Raw genomic sequence first — 18,120 nt, forward strand, 5'->3', positions numbered from 1 at the left:
GAGGCGACAGAAGCTTCAGCTGTTGGGGAGCACAAAGGAAAAATAAACTACAAATTTAATGAACCTAAAAAAAAAGTAAGAGAGATGAAGGGAAAAAAATACAAAAACAAAAACAAGACAAGAAAAAACGAGAAAAGTCAAATTGAAAAAGAGTTCAACAACTAAATGAAATGGAAAAAGTGGGAGAAAATTAAATTAAAACTTAATTAAAAAGAAAAAAGAGAGAGAAAATATGTAAAAAATATTAAATAAAATAGAAAAAAAATACAAAAAATGAACTTAAATTTAGAAAAAGAGTTCAAGAATTAAATGAAATAGAAAAAGTGGAAGAAAATTAAATTAAAATTTAATTTAAAAGAAAGACGTAGAAAAAATATGTAAAAAATATTAAATAAAATATAAAAACGATACTAAAAATGAAATTAAATTAGAAAAAATAAAATAAATAATAATAAATAAATAAAAATATATAAATAATAAGAAATAAATAAATAAATAACAATAAATAAATAATAATAAATAAATAAATAAATACATATAAAATGTAGTCAAAAAATATGCATACAAATTTTACAAAAATAGAAAATGGAAGGAAAATATTTAGAAAAATTAAGTCAGATAGAAAAATATGTATAAAAATAAAATTAAAATAGAAGAAGGCCTGAAAATATGCAAACAAACAAATAAAATAGAAAGAGATGTAGAACAATTAAATAAAATAAAAATAGAAGTAGAAGTAGAAGAAAAACTACTCTTAAAGATGCCATAAGCTTATAGTTGGCTTTCATTAAAACGTTTAAAGAAGAACACCACAAAGCCATCGATATACCGATTAAATATATGTATGCAAAAACTGAAGGATACTTTAAAACAGAATTGAGGAAAGCTTGTACACATTTTTTGGAACATTTTGAAGCTCAAAAAGTACTCAAATTTCACTCGAGATGAATTTCTAGTTGGAAGATAAATCGATATTAATCGAAATAAATTGGAAATTCATGAAAAAACATAGTTTTTGGAATTAAGACGACAATGAGAGCTCTTCAATGAAGCTTCAAAATCGTAAACCCAAATTATAGAAAATATCTTTAAATTTTTGTTCCGAATTTATGAAGGCAAAGTGTGGGTCCTCGCTTCCATTTGAGACAGATTTCATTAAAGGAGAGATTTATGCCCCAAAAAGGCATTTGTTGTATCTGTTAAGCCCGTGGGCTTTAAAAGATAGGTTTACTCATAGATACATACATACCCTTGGCATGTATTTCCCACACACACACACACATACATATGATTATTGCATAACGTATGCATGTATTTTCAGTCGAATGCCAGCTCTCAGCTCTCAGCCCTCCCCATCCTCCAGTGTTGGCAAATGTAATCAGAAAAATTTCTTTTCTAAAAATGTATGCGGCTGAAATTTGTTTTACGAGCGGTCCCAGTGGGAGGGGGGGGAGGTGGGTGGCACCGCCCCACAAAAGGCGACGACAACTGCGGCTCAGTGGCGCCCCCTAGAGCACCAATGGCCATGTGTGTGTGTGTGTGTGTGTGTCCCTTTTTTTTCGATGCTTTTTCTCGGTTATAATATTCTACTTTTTCTTTTTTTCGCTCTCTTTTTCTTACTGATACAAAAGAGACAAGCGGATAGGATAGAGAGAGGGTGGGGGTAGGGTAGGGGTGTATGGTGTGAAGGGGTGGGTGTAAGGGGGAGGGGGGAGTGGTATGTTATGTGGCGCCATCTGTTGTATGAGTTGACATCAAAACGGATATGGAATTTTCAATATTTACAGTTGCTTTTTGTTGTTAATGTATGCAACACACCCACACACACACACACACAGACAATGGCTAGGGGATGGTGGGGGCTGTGTCCTTCTTGCACCCCAGCACACCCCCCCGCCCCCCACCTCTTGAGAGCCTCCTCCTTTGTGCTTATGTAAGCACTTTCAGCATGTTTCGCTTTTATATACTTTGAGTGGGCGTTGGACGACGTCGACAACCGATGGTTCAACTCCGCCCCATCCCTCCCCCACCCCCCCCACTAACACACACACACACACACACACATATATCTTTGTTATCCTTCTACCTCTCTACTACCACTATCTCTGCTGCTGCTGCTGCTGTCTCTTCTCTTCTCTTCTCTACTCTGTGTGTTTTTTTTCTCCTTTCATTTCGTAATTTATTTAACTGTTTTCCCACGCGAATTGCAGCTTGCACCCGCTAGATGGCGCCCGCTAGCAGAAAACAAAATTTACAACGATTTCCAGGATTTCTTTCACCAAAAATGGGGCATGAAATTTCAAATGAGAACAAATCTTCACAGATATTTCAAACATATTTCCATTCAGTTCTATTGTGTTGGGTTGGTCTTTATTTTTTAGAAATATTAATATTTAAGCTTTCAACTTAATTTGCTCCGAGATTGACAATTGTGAAAAGAAAGCGTTTTTATTTACATTTACACATTAAAACATTATATTTAATAGAAATACATTTCACATATAAATTAAATACTATTATAAAGAGAATATTAATATAAAAAAAAATATAAATATAAAACAAATGTAAATATAAATATCCCTCAGAGGGAAACAAAATATAAATATAAAAAAATATAAATATCCCTCAGAGGGAAACAAAATATAAATATTAAAAAAATATAAATATCCCTCAGAGGGAAAAAAAATATAAATATAAAAAAATATAAATATTTTTCATATATAAATTAAATATTATTAATATAAATATCAAAAAAAGTATAAAAATAAATATGAAAGAATATAATTATACGAAAATATGTATAAAAAAAATATACAAAAATATATGTACATATATAAAAAAATATAAAATAAAAAAATATAAATATAAAAAATATAAATATAAAAAAATATAAATATAAAAAAATATAAACAAAAAAAATAATAAAAAATAAATTATATTTCGACATAATAATGTAATTGTAATGGTTTTTTATAAATTTATATTTAAATGAAAGTGAATTCTATTGAATTTCACTATTTTTGTATTGAAGAAACGTATATGGAATAGCATTTAATCGATCGTGAAAAAGGTATCGTTTAAGTCTCGACAATCCTGAGACAGCGACAAAAGCGACCTCTGCTGGTTGGTGGCATGGTCTGTGCTGGGCGGCGGGGCGGGAGGCAAATAATTAATATTACGCATACGCCGTGTGCTTAACAATTGCTTCCAAGTGGCACAGAAGGAAGAGCAGAGAGCAGGAAGAGGAGAAGGAGGAGGACCAGAAAAAGCAGGGAATCAAAAGTGATGGCTGACCAGGCAAATATTATACATGGTACATATGTATGCAAAAGTATGTGTGTACAATAAATACACACACAAAATTATGTATTATAAAATTATGCCCTTGCCGTACATCAGGCGTATGCGCAATTCCCTCATATATTATTCACCACAAATTAAGTATACGCAAGGGCGAACAAGCCACAACAAAAAAAACGCTCCATTTCCTATATACAAAACGAATGTACATACTATGTACCACACATACCCGCTTAAAGGCAATGCATATAAGCAGGTTTGTAACCAATTTCTTGTCGTAGAAATACCTAAAGACTTTTGTACAAGGAGCCATAGTCATAGGTTTATTTCTAAGGCTTTCCTTATGGATTTTCAAAAGGTTTCATCAGCGTTGGATTCCTGGAAACTGTTTAAAAGCGACTTTTCTTTGAATTCAAAATGTTTGAGGGCCCGATAATTCCTCAGTCGATTGTCATTCTATAAGATATTGCCTGCCATCAGTAGGATTCGGGTCGATGCCATTAACGATTGTACACGCATCATACAGCAGATCTCCTCGGATTCGCTTCCGCAGGATGCGGCCAAGCGAATGGCTCGAGAATTGCAAATATGGGCTTATGTTTTTGATGTTTTTGCTAATGTTATTGAAACACATTTGACTTTGTTTTTCAATTGATTTTCATTTGTGTTTTTGGTGTGGAAACAGAAGTGGCAGCCAACGTCTGATTAGAACCACTGACTGCACTAATTTGATGTGCCACATACGATGCACACATACACACGAGTATATGGCCAGATATGTGCTATATAGTGGGGGAGGGGGGCGGTGGGGTCCTACACGCATATAGAACTAATATAATATGCGTTAAGTATGTGCAGCGCTTCCCACTTCGAGGGTGTGCTGCGTGTGCTGTGTGTATAAGGGAAATAGCTCGTTGGCCAGCGTATTATACATATTTATATAATTGCATTTTGTTTGCCCACAAAGGACATACATAATTACATACGGAATACAGGATACAGAACCAAACCATACCATACCATGCCATACAATACCACACCATATACTCCTCTCGTACAGCACGCACATTTATAATGAGGAGACCGTGGGGCGTTTAAGAATATCTCCAAGGCTAATTACAAAGGATTATAAAGAAATTTGGATCGTCTCTTAACGGCCTCGAAAGCGGAAACGCAATCGACTGCCGCATGATGTCTTAACGAAAGCAAAGAGCTGTACACCTTTGAAAGAAATCTTAACGAGTATTCATATTGAAAGTGTTCAAGAAATTGTAGAAAAAACTGTTTTAAATTGGATGCTCAGTGCCTAAAATCGTTTTATAAGGCAGGGACTAAGACCGATTGTGATTTATCGATTCAAAAATGTAATACAACTGCCATCAAGAAAGCCACAAAATGCGTGGAAATCATTAGGAAAGTGGTGCTGAAAGCATGCCCATGAAAATCTGGCCTAAAATTAGCTAAACCGTTTATAAAGTGGGCTATAATGTGTCGTCTATTGATATTTGATCCAAAATGTATCGATCCAGATGGCTGGAAACAAGGTATGCAATGTTTGAAACGGGCTATAATCTGTCATCTATCGATATTTTATCCAAACTTTATCGATTTATAATCGATTATGGGCTATTATCTGTCATAATTCGATATTTGATCTAATAATCTGTCATCCATCAATGTGAGATCTCAACTTTATCGATTTATAATCGATTGTGGGCTACAATGTTTCAAACGGGCTATGATCTGTCATCTATCGATATTTTATCCAAACTCTATCGATTTATAATCGAATTTAACTAGAAAAAGACTTGTGTCTAGCAAATTTTCGAATGTCTAGCGACCTATAAATGATGTCATCTTCGATTTTCCTGCAACTCCTGAAAACTCTTGCAACTCGCCATCCCTCTCCCGACCCGTCCCGGGCCGTCCCGTCCCGTCCCGTCCCGTCCCGTTCCGTTTGACTACTGGCTCCACTACACATCACTACACATCCTTCTGTATGTACAATATAAGCGGGTTCAGGGTGTGTGCTGCGCGTTGATGTTTGTCCAACATTTGCACAACCCATGGCATGGGCGCATGGCATGTGGCATGTGGCATGTGGCACACACGCACACGCACAAGAAAAACACATGAAATACAGGGGATTCGGATACCGGGATACCGGATCACATGGGGATTATAGTTTGCACGGATTTGGTCTGTGTGGCAATTGAAAATTAGCGGATTAAGCAGCGGCCTTATCGGGGCCTCACTGTGTGCGTCTGGGTCTGGGTCTGGGGGTCGGTCTGTGTGTGGCTGTTGTGCTTTTGCTAAATGCATTTATGGGGGGTCTGTGGTGTTTTTCGATGCAATTATTCGATGGAATGGCAGTAAATCTTAGACGAAGGGAATGCCATACATATAGATGCCATACATAACTGTTATACACAAAAAATGATGGGTGCAAACTGTTATAATTATCATACGTAGTGCATTCCTGACATAAGAATTATATTTGAATGGATATTTTCCTGGTTTTCTCATAGCTTTTCCCTTATCCTTGGTCGGACTACTCTTTCTCTATCTCCCTCTCTCTCTCTCTCTTTCCCTCTCTATTGCTAACATTTTCCCCTGGACTACTGCATTCAATGCGCTCCGAGGCTGCAAAATGGGGCTGGGGTGGTGTGTAGTGCACGCATTCAAAGGGGTTTTTTTTTTGGTTTTGTTATTTCTTTCTGTTTCCACGAAACTTTGGCTGTTTTCTCGCTGTTTTCTCTGCACGGCTTGAGCCTCCCCATTTTTCATCACCCCCAAAAATACACAAAAATAAAAAATAAAAAAACAAATTTCATTTGGCTTTCGGTGTCATCGCTAGTTAGAGATGGTACTATCGCTAGAGGAGTGATATTTCTGACGAGTAACGAGCAACGAGTAACGAGAAGTATATTCTTTCAGAAATGGTACAGATTTCTAACCAAGAACATAATCTGTACTTATCCAAATATTTTTATTCTGGATCCGCATCTCTAAACAAGATGATTCTCTTTGAAGTATTTCTTTTTTCTAGTATTTTTCTGAATTTTCTAGGAGTTTTTTTTTGTATTTTTAGGATTTTTTTAAGTATTTTTTAGGAATTTTTCAGTATTTTCAGTATTTTTAAAGTATTTTTTAAAATATTTTCTCACTTGTTTTTTTGAAAGATTTTTTTTTTAATACCAATACATTTTCTTAGTATTTTGTTGGCTTCTTGTTTGATTTTTTAAAGTATTTTCCTAAGCCTTATGTCACTATATATATATTTTTAGATATATATTAATTTTATAGTACAGCACTAGTATTTTCCTAGTTATCTAACATTCTCACAAAAATATTGTTATGGCTTTTAGTACATTTAATTTTTGCAACAAAATCGCTTAAATTTGCCTTTGGAAATATGTCTTTGCGACGGCAGCACTCACGCGTACATCTCCAATTGCTGCATGCTGTGCATCTCTCTGGGGCTGTGTGTGTGTGTGTGTGTGTGTGTGTGTCAGAGGTGGCTGTGGGTGCGTGAGGGGGTGGGATGCGTGGCAATGCAATTCTCATTTTGGGTTGCCTCCAGTTGCAGCCAAAAGCAACAGCCACAGCCATCATCATCATCATCTGCCACACACAAGAACACAAGCGAGAGAGAGGGAGGTGGAGGGACTGGGGAGTGGGAGAGCGAGGCAGGATCTGGAGCAGGATGTGGAGGTTGGTTTTTAGGTGGGGTCCCAGGACCAGATCCAGGACCAGGTCCAGCCATTGCCAGGGCACTTTGCACATAGTTATCCACACACTCTGCCACTCTGCCACTCTGCACCTCGTGCACTCGTTGCACTCCCCCGTTCGTTCGCGGTTGTGTGGATGCAGATGCAGATACAGAGGCAGTGGCAGTGCCTCAGCTCGAGATACAGATACAGATGCGAATACCAATGCGGATACATATGTAGCTGCATTTTAGATACACATACATCTATATGTATAGCATATTTATGCTGCTATGTATCCATCGGACTATATACTATATCTACATAAACACACACACACACACACACACACATATGTATATGTATATGAATATGTGTCTGAACAAGTGCAGCCCCCACCCGATTTTCATGTTTGTTGTGCCTCTCAATTTGATTTCCTTCTTTCACTTTTTCCCGGATCCTCTGGAGCTTTTGCTTATTTTCTCTTTTTAAGGCACCTAATAGATGCTTAAGGCAAAGCCAATGTTGAAACAGGGACAAGTACGGGATCTGGTATTTCATCCAAATATCGATTGGTCTCTAGTAATTTGAATCAATCGATACAAATTATTCTTTCTCTGTCCTTCTGCGTAGTATTTTATCGTACTATCGATTACTTTCTAGTATTTTTTTGCTGGTCACTCCCTTGAAGGAAAACTCTACTACTCTTTCTACTATCCTTCAGTAACTTCTTATCGTTGCCTTCTCGTTCTTTCAACATGCACTTCCTAAGGACTTGCCTTTCTTTATGGATATCATACCCCTAAGAGTGCTTACCAAACAACTTGGGGATTTCCGACATCTTTTAACAGCTTTTAATTACAAAAAAAAAACCGTCTAAAGTTCATCCTGCATCCTTCTGGTCTTTTGCTTTTTTTTTTACCTGAGATTTTTGTTTGTGTGCAAAAGTTTTGCTCTCCTCCATTTTCTATTTGCAACGGAGTAGTACAAGTTTTTAATGTTAATTCTTTTACCAGCTCTTTCTCTCTTTTTTCTTTTTTATTTCCTTCAAATATTAAACGAGAATGAAGAATATCTTCAATCTTTTTTCCGTTTTTGGGGTTGGCTCGAAAAGTTTATTAAAAAATTTCGCAGTTACCGTTGGAAACGGGTATATGCAAACATACTCGTTTTTTGCAGATAGTACAGTGAATCTCCACAGAAAGGGAATATCCACAATTTTTGATATTTCTTGTTCCAGATAAAAGAAAGGAACTGCCAATCCTAGCTGGTAAATGGAGTATTTAGGAACGAATTCCGAAAAAAATACCAACATAAATATGTTTTATTTCGAGATGCATCTTACTGAAAGCTAGATATTTCCAGTGAAAAACAGGGTCTCCTTTAAATGGATCTAGAAACATGTAGATCCTCTAAAACAATGCTCTCTAGATTGCAATTTCTAGTACGAGCTGGTATTTTTCTGAAATTCTTTGAGTATTATTCGAGCAAGTATTTTTGTAGTATTTTTCTGGACTTCTTTGAGTATTATTCGAGTAAGAATGTAGAGCATTTTTCTGGAGTTCGTTAAGTATTCGGTTGTGGATTATGTGGATTATTTTTCTAGTAATTTCCTGGAATTCTTTAAGTATTATTTGAGTAAGGTTTCGGAGTATTTTACAAGTATTTTTCTGTAATTCTTTGAGTATTATTCGAGTAAGAGTGTAGAGTATTTTTCTGGAATTCGTTAAGTATTCGGTTGTGGATTATGTGGATTATTTTTCTAGTAATTTACTGGAATTCTTTGAGTATTATTTGAGTGAGGTTTCGGAGTATTTTACAAATATTTTTCTGTAATTCTTTGGGTATTATTATCTTGATACTATTGAGTATATTAGTAGTATTTTTATTGAATTTGCTTAGTATTATTCGAGTAAATTTTTTGTGTATTTTGCTAGTATTTTTATGGAGTTCTTCGAGTATTTTTCGACTTAGATGTTTGCGTATTTTGCTAGTATTTTTCTGCAATTCACTCAGTATTATTCGAGTAAGAATGTGTAGTATTTTGCTAGTATTTTTCTGGAATTCCTTGAGTATTATTCTAGTAAGAATTTTGCGTATTTTGGTATAATTTTTCTGGAATTCTTTGAGTATTATTCCAGTACGTTTTTGAATATTTTAAAGAGAATTGTTTAAGTATTATTCTAATATGGCTTAGAGTAATAGATAGTATTTTTATAGTGCGGCTTGTAGTATTATTCTAGCATTTAAAAAATACTTTTCCAGTATTTTTTTAAGTTTTTTTTTTTATATTTTTTAAAAATATTTTTTAGTTTTTCTCTACGATTTTTATATTATTTTTCTACGATTATTTGTAGTATTTGGTATCTGTTCTGTGCTGGAAATGCATTTTCCGAATGTATATTTGTAGTATATTTGTATGTATGTATATTTCTAGTATATTTTTTAAAAATATTTTTTTGTTTTTCTCTACGATTTTTATATTATTTTTCTACGATTATTTGTAGTATTTGGTATCTGTTCTGTGCTGGAAATGCATTTTCCGAATGGCTCCCATCTCTGGAGTGTCCTCTGAAGGGGAGCCTTCACTGTGTTGCATGCGTGGCTGCACCTTAACCTCCTCTTTGACTTCCTCTGCACTTTTGTCCCTTTGTGATGCTCGGCTTCTACTTTTTTTCTTCTCTTTGCCTCGCCTCCTGCCTCCTGCCTCTCTGCTCTGTTCGTCCTTTCCCTCTGTGCTCTGCCTTTGTCTCTCGGCTTTTCCCTGCTTTTCTCTTGGCCTTTGCCGCCTCTTCACTTTCATCGCTTCGCCGTGTATGTGTGTGTGTGTGCGGGTGTGTTTTTCAGTTTTTCTTTATTTTTACACACACTCGACGTCAACATTTGCATATCCTCGTCGTCCTCGTCCTCACCCCTCCTGCTTTTTCTCTCTCTCTCTCTCTCTCTGTCTCTCTCTTCTGCTCTCTTTCTCTGCTCAGTCTGTCTCTTTCCTTGTGTGCGTCTGGGACTGGCAAGCAAATTAAAAATTCAATTTTGTTGTGCAACTTTTGCACTTTGCAATGCACTGCCTCCCCCCAGCGCACAGCACAGCACAGAACCCTCATTCCCATCCCCCCCTTTGGCTCCACCCCGTGTCCCTGCCAGCTCCGTTTCCACCTCCACCTCCCGCCCTTTCTCTTTGCTTACTTTCTCAACTTTTGTCGTTGTAGTTGTTGCGTGCATTTCAGCAATATGTTATTAGAGAAAGGCAGCCCCCCCCCCCAACCCCCCTACACCCCATCCATTTCTGTTTTCCACACCCGCAACTCTGCTCTCCTCTCTCTCTCTCCCCGTCTCTCTTGTCCTTTTTTAATGCAGTTTTTGCTGTTGTTTTCTGGCCCGTTGTATGCGTGCCAGGACACGCCTACAATATTTCCTTTTTGTTCTCTCGTTTTTCTTTTGTGTATGTTTTGGATGCCACTTTTCCACAGAAAAGGGGGCGGCAAACATTTCAGGGCTGGTGGAGGCGGGCAATAGATTTTTTTCGGCCAGAAATCGAATCACAATTTTCGATAGGAATTCGTGTAAATTTATGCATGCCCCGCGACAAAAAAAAAACGTATCGACTTTGGCTAGACGTAAAGTCTGGAACGAATTCATTAATTTCTGGCTTCAAATGGCAACAAGATCCTCCAAGGATTGGACTTCCAAGGACTTGCCAAAGAGCTATCGAAACCTGGTGCCCCGAAGAACCATTTTGGGGGAAATGGAGGTACTGTAACGTATGTATTTTTCACCAACAGAAATTTGCCTCTACATGAAGTTAAGGCTCTGAAAAGAGCAGAGAAAAGCTTTCTTTTTGAAGCTTGAAACGTAAATATACGGAATCTCAGCGGCATCCCTAAGGTATCCCTAAGGCATCCCTAAGGCATCTCCAAGGCACCCCTACGGTATCCCTAAGGCATCTCTAAGATATTCCTAAGGTATCCCTAAGGCATCCCTATGGTATCCCTAAGGTATCCCCAAGGCATCCCTAAGGTATCCCTAAGGCATCCCCAAGGCATCCCTAAGGTATCCCTAAGGCATTCCCAAGGATTCCCTGTTTAAAAGAATGTACACAGAGAAGGCTACACTCTTGGATTGACCCAAAACAAAACGAGATCTCACGAGAGCTGTACTCTATATAGAGGCAAAAGCCTTTCATGGCAAAACTTCAACTAAAAACCATTTGATTGAGTGCAAAAAAGGCAAGAAAGAGTGCTGTTTAAGAGACGATAACTGGAAACGTTGCTGTAGAGGCTTTTATGCCAAACCGCGAATGCAAAAACAAAATACAGGATCCACACATGGCGGCCCCATGAAATCATTTCTAAAACTCTCTTGCATATTCCCCTGCCATATTTCCGTTTATTGTTAATCAATTTTCAACCATATTATGCAGATAATTGGTAATTAATTTAATAAACTCCTGTCGGAGATGTATCCTTCTTGTTTTTGTTTCGTGCCCCTGGGTATTCCCTGTGGTGCCTAGATTTTGCCTGTACTTTGGCTCCTATATTCACTGTACTTTCTGGGGGTTCGGGTTTGTTGTTGCTCTCGTCGCTGTGTGGTGTTTTTGCCCTCCTCCGTTTTGTTGTTTTGGCTTCGCAACGTTTTGTTGCGTCGGTCAGTTTTTGGTTGCCACATGGAGATGGCGATGGAAATGGAGATGGAAATGGCGTTGGCAATGGCGATGGTGCAGCAACAGCAACAACAACTTAAATTGCGCACTTTGCGTTGCGATTTTCAACATCTCGTATAGCAGTAGTGGCTGATGCTACCCGTTGCTGTTGCTGTTGCTGCCACTGCCACTGCTGCTGCTGTCGACGAAGACCGGAGACGACGACGACAACGACGACAACATCGTCGTCGCTGGTTATGTGCCCCCGTGCGCCCCGTGTGCCCCGTGCCTCTGCCTAGGTTCACATTCTCATTACAGTTCATTCACCCAAAAGATACGGCTTTATGTATCTATTAGTTATGTATGTGCTTCAGCCTTCAGTTCAGTTCAGTTAAGTTGTTGCTGTTGTTGCTGCAGTTGCCTGCTGCAGCTCTGAAGCTTGCCCCATCGACAGCAGAGCTGCCCCACCAGCCAGCAGCCACCAGCATCAGCAGCGGCAGCGGCAGCAGCAACGGCAGCAGAATTTGCGGCAACAGCCTCTCTGCCTGCCTGCATTTTCAGCCAAGTTTTGATTTGTGTTATGTTGTAGATACACAAACAGAGGTAGAATATCCATCCAGAGGTGGAGTTAGAGGTAGATGGCAGCAGCAGGAGGAGGAGGAGGAGGTACAGGCCGAGAGCAGAGGCAGATGCAAAGGCTATGGGAGGTAGAGGCAGAAAGTTGTGTGGCAGTGGCAGCTACTAATGCAGATACAGATACAGATACATTCCTCTTGACCATCTGTCGTCGTCGTCGTCGTTGTTGTCCTCACACTCTCTCCCACTCCCCATTCTCTGCTCTTCTCTACCTTTGCCATTCTTTGCTCTTGCCTTCTCTCCCTCTCTCCCCCTCTCTCAATTCTTTGCTCTTCTCGTTTCCACTTCCATTCATTCCCCAGCCAAAGCATTAAGATATACAAATTATATTGAACAAAAGTATCTGCGAGTACCATTTTTTGTTTGTTTTGTTTTTCGCTGCAGAAAGATCCAACTATTCCGTGGACCTTTTGCACCGATGTATCTGCCATTTTGTTGTTCTCTCTTATTCTCTGTACAGATACATTTCCAAAAGGTACAGATACAGTTGGTACTTTCCCCCTTAAAGATGTTTTCACGCTTAAGATACACAAATAGTCAGATACATCCCATAGATTCATTTTACTGTTTCAAACACTGTGGTATGTTTTTTTGTATGTACAAATCATCTTCCTTGGTTGTGTTTTTACTTCAGATACTTTTTAAGATACAATATCTGGCAGCTGTTTGTATACTTTCTGAAAGAGAAGCCACAGCAATAGTTAGATGCACCAATAGATAAATTTTTACCGCAATACCAACCAATTTGTGTCTGTTTCTGCATCTCTGTAACTTTAAGATACTTCTTCTTTGTTTAGATACTTATTTCTTAGTTCAGTGTTCAAGAAAAAAGTGTATTCCACTGAGATGCGCCCCTGATTTTGTTGTTGTTTCCTCTTTTCCATCGTCGATGAGCGATAGATCAAATTGTAGCTTGTATGCGATCTTATACTCCCTTTTGGGTTGGGAGGATCTGCCCCAAAACCGTGTATTTATTGCATCTTTGAGTTGTGTGATGCTTTTCTGCGAAAGTTATCTTAGAGTCTACATCTTAATATCTAAATATCTAAACAGTTAGGATCCAATAGGCTGCTATAAACTTCTGACAGAGTGCTGCCCATTCGTTAATCAGTCGGCGTTTCAGTGCTACCCATTTGTGCCGGCACCAGTTGCAGCCAACGATTATCAGCCAGATACCCATAATGACGAATAACAATATTCGCTTTAATTTTAGAAAATCCATTTTTTTGCTTTTATTGGGAAACATTTTTTAATTTATGAGCCGAACGAACGGTTTTTATTTGTAACGGCAAACGTAATGACTGCTTTGTAAAAAAAAGGAATACTATTCTTTCTGACATTTTCTATAAATATCTTTCTCTTGTTTTTGCAGGTGAGTTTCATGGGCCATTCTATATCAAATATCGAGTTTAATATTTGCATTTTGAGGGTAAGATATTTCCATATTATTGTGCACGTTTTTTTCAGGTTCAGGTTCGAAATGTCTCACTTTTAGCCCTGAACCAAGACCAACTTTTTTCGGAAGCCCGATCTTCGTTCAATTACTCCCATTACCAATCTTTTCTCTATAGATGTATCTTAGGTGAATTCAAAGCGGTTTCATTCTTAGAATTTTGTATTTTCTTGAGTTCTTCTTCATTTTCAACTGTTTCAAAACGGTTTGATTACTGGCTTTTTTTTCATTCTCAATCATTTCAATATTTTGAGTATTTCTTTTCAAGATTTTCCTGGGATATTCTTGGTATTGTCGGTGTGCCCCTTGATTATCTTGACTTTTCCACACTCCATTTCCTTTCGGGACAAAATCTATGGACACTCTTTTGGTTTCCACCTCTTTCAAATCTCTCTGCCTTTCTTTTTGTATCTGTATCCCTTGAATGTTTTCCGTACCCTGTTTCTCCGACAACAAAATAAAAAACCTGCAAAAAATTCGCGAAAATTTCGCCCAATCGTAGTTGTTGTTTGTGCTGTCAATTCTTTTGGTTTTTCCGGGCTGCTACTGAGGCTGCAGCCCCGGGAAAATGGACGAGAAAAACTGAGTGCGAAAGCGCGCAAAAGAAGAACAGAGAAAAAAAAGCTGCGGATGCCTGCCTTTTCCCTTGACCCTCTGCTGGCACCTCCTCCAATTCCTGCTCGCCTGCTGGCGATTGTGTGATGTGGCGGGGCTTAGGTTTTCCAATGTGCAACATGCAGCAGTGGCAGCCACAGTGAGAGCGAGAGGGGTAGCTCTAGCTCCTGGTTGTGGTGGTTCTGATGCTGCTGCTGCCGGTGCTGCTGCTGCTGCTGCTACCATTTCCAGTGTGTATTTAGCAAAAGGTTTTGTTGCTGTAGTTTAGTTTTCCCCCCATTTTCCAGGATGGGGGATGGCTTACACAGTCAACGCTGCTGCTGCTGCTGCTTGCAACACTGCACCAACAAGCACCAGCCATGTATACTACAATTTACAATTTACAAAAGATATACATACAAAACAAATATAGAAAACGAAAAATTACACCAACACCAACTAAAACAGAAAATGCACCGACAAAAATATAAATTACACCAACCGAAAACACAACAAAGAATGAAAAAGGTAACACTACACCAACAACAACAACAAAAACATCGATTGCAACAGAAAAAACTACACCAATAGATACAGAAAAAGCTTCAACAACTGGCACAACAACTACAGGCATCAGCAAACACCAATGACAGCTTCAACAATATACACCAACAGCTGAAATTGGTAATTTCAAACCACAGCTACAAAGAAAAACTATAACAAACGCTACACCAACAGCAGCAACTAAAACTTTAACAACAGCTAAAAAAAAACCGCTTCACCAGCAATGACTAGAAAATGTACAACAGAAGTTTCAACAACTACACCAACATACGTTTCAACGACAGCAAAAAATTTTCAGCAACAAGAAGTTACAACAACAACAAAAAACCCAACAAATTTCAACAAAAATGTACACCAACAAAGGCAAACAGTGCACAACAAACACAGGCTCAGTCTCGAATTCGGTTTTTGTGTCCACAACCACCTCTTTTCCCTCCCAGAACCCCTACACCGCTAGCTCATTTTCTCTCTTTCTCTCTCTCTCACTGAAAATGCAGATAGAGATGCAGATGATGATGAAGCCTCGCCCTCGTGGCACTTTGATTTGTGGCACATCCATCCTGCAACAACCGATGCCCAAAGACTAGTTTCGTGCTTTTTGGGTTATGTTATACATAAATCATAGGCTTATGCCAACACTCCGAACCGGCCAGATAGTTTTTGGGGAGAATAAATTAAGCAAAGTAAAGTAAAAAAATATGTGGAATGTATCTTAAAGGAAAGACACGACATGAATCTCTTCACACCTCAGATATCTCTACATTCCAAGAGCCTTCAATGAGAAGAAGAAAACTTTCAAAATGTTTACCACACAAACACTTTTTCCACCTGAATACCCTTCATATCGCCATGTATCTGGGCTGATTGGTCGTATTATGTTTAGTCGCCTATCTATGGCCTTTTTGGTCAATTAAATTGGTATAATTGTAAAGCAATTAAGCTACGGACTGCCGGAATATAAAGTTGCACAAAAATAATTTAGGAAACCATCAGCAAAAGTATTTTCTTCGTTTTTCCTTCAAAAAATGTTCCTTAATTTCCTTAATCTTTAATCTTTCAAGTCTTCAAAATTTACTTTCATTTTCTATAATTTCCTTTTAAGTTTTCTAGTTCACACCCCCAAATAACTCTCTCTCTCTCTCTCTCTCTCTGTCCCTCCCTCTCTATCTTTCTCTCTTTTATTGCATTTTTGTCGGGTAGCTCTGGAACCCCCACCCCCTTCCAAAAACCAAGCGGAATCGGAAACAGAAACCCAGTCTCTGGAAATTTTTATTTGGCATTGCATGCAGGGAAATACACGAGTATACATATATGCAAATATTTCCCATCTTCCATACATATATCAATATGGTATATAGAGTGGGTCCTCCCAGGGACTTCGTTATTAACAAAAAGAAAAACCGAACCGAGTAGAATCTCTCTCTCTCTCTCTCGTCGTCATGGCCGCGCCACATCGTGTTAATGGGTTTTGACGGCTGCCGGCTGCCGAATATTTTCCACGATTTTCGGAGGGGCAGTCCCCTGCGTCGAGAACTGATTGAGGACCTCTTTTGGAGGCGAGGCAGGCGACTGCTTCTTGAGGTTCCTGCAGGGGTACAGGGGTGTGTGTGTGCAGCGCGCGCGCATCCTGCACTCATGCAAGTCACGCATCCCAATCGACACACACACAAACACACACACGCACACACACACGCATGTGGTGTGTAGAGAACATTGCCCAATTCCAAAATGTTCCATTTCGCGTTGCCATAACAATCCTCCTGCCGTCTTCGTGTGTGTGTGTGTGATTATGATTTTTGGCTAGCATAATTTTAGGAGACGTGCCACGCCTACCTACAACACCCCCCCCCAGCCCTCCCTGCCCCTGCACACTCTCTGTCCATCCCTCTCTCTCTCTCTGCCTCTCTGAGGAAGGATGGCGGCCATCAAGCAATTATGAATACTTTACTTATTAGCCGGCACTCTGCACTCTGCACTTTTGGGGCACCAAACAACCCCAACCCCTACTGTCGAAAAGCATCTATTTGCCACTCATTGCAGCTCCACTCGAACATCTTGGCCCCAGAAAACAATGCAGATTCAGAGCGGGGGCCTTTCTTGTGAGGGCAGAGCTTACCTAACTCTCGTCTGTGTGTGTGTGAGTAATGGCCGAGTATTGAGTGATTATGTTAACGTGAGTTATTACCACAGAGAGAGAGAGAAACAGGTAAACAGGTACATAGGCTACAGATACATAGTATATCGGGGAATTCAAGTTTAAAGATTGTCTTGCATAAGTTTGAAGATGATGGAAATCTGCTTCTTCAATGATTTGATGGAAAACAAACAGCCATGCTCCGGTTTTCACTACTTTTTGCCATTAATATTGTTTTATTCCTTGATAAAAACAGCTGTTTGCTAATAAAAACCAAAAAACAAAACCTTAATTATTGATATTCATAATTTTTTGTTGAGTGCAGTAGAATTTGAGGTGTGTTTAGAAATAAATTGATTAAATATTTAAATTTCCAAAATAATTAAATATTAATAATAATAATATTAATAATATAATAATATTATAAATAATTAAATAATAAATAAATTGGTTAATGATTCATGAAATATTGTTGAAAAATTAAGAATGAGATAGGGACTACTAGAAAGGATTTCGAAACGACACGACAAAGCCGAGGTTGACTGCCGCATGACGCGCGACACGTATTATAATTTATTTTATAACAGATTCTGTTTACAAATAAAATAATAAAATAGGGCGGAATAGATATATGGGAAAGATTATGGGAAACCAAGTGCTTAGAGAAGATCTATCATCTGTCGAGACCTAAAAGCTTCTCAGCTTGCCGCCTAATGCTAGTTCTTTATAAGAATTAGACTTCATTTCTTCCTCCTTTATTCGAACACATGTTCGTATCTCTGCCCGTAACTCTCCTCTCTGCCCTCTCCTCTCTGCACTATGCTTTTCTTACGCTCTAATTTTCTGTTTTGTGTGTTCCAAAATTGAAACTTTCCATAGCCTACTTATCGGCCCCCGAAGAGTTGCTCCTCCAGCCTGGTCCGGTGTGGTCTGGTCTATTATTTCTTGGGCCAATTTCAGTAATTCCGTAATTCCTTTTCTAACAACAATTGATTTGGCATGGACCCAAGCCCCTTTAAGCCCCCGCCCCAGGAGCCAGGGGGCTTGGAGTTGGTGTCGGTTTGCGGGCAGGTATTGTAATTTGATGAGC

At 38.6% G+C, this 18,120-nt stretch overlaps 1 protein-coding gene and 1 long non-coding RNA gene across 2 annotated transcripts in view; one reads left to right on the forward strand and one right to left on the reverse strand.

Moving 5' to 3' along the window:
* LOC108154706 (neurogenic protein mastermind) overlaps window positions 1-18,120 on the forward strand; it is a 94,464-nt gene that overhangs the window by 8,970 nt on the left and 67,374 nt on the right. The gene's annotated exons all lie outside the window — the stretch shown is intronic.
* On the reverse strand, window positions 12,832-13,585 carry LOC117189239. The gene is made up of 2 exons (XR_004473314.1): window positions 13,027-13,585; window positions 12,832-12,962 (listed from the first exon to the last, which is right to left on the reverse strand). It is a non-coding gene; the product is annotated as an uncharacterized LOC117189239 (long non-coding RNA).

This window comes from Drosophila miranda, chromosome XL (assembly GCF_003369915.1).
Source record: "Drosophila miranda strain MSH22 chromosome XL, D.miranda_PacBio2.1, whole genome shotgun sequence".
Classification (NCBI taxonomy): Eukaryota; Metazoa; Arthropoda; class Insecta; order Diptera; family Drosophilidae; genus Drosophila; species Drosophila miranda.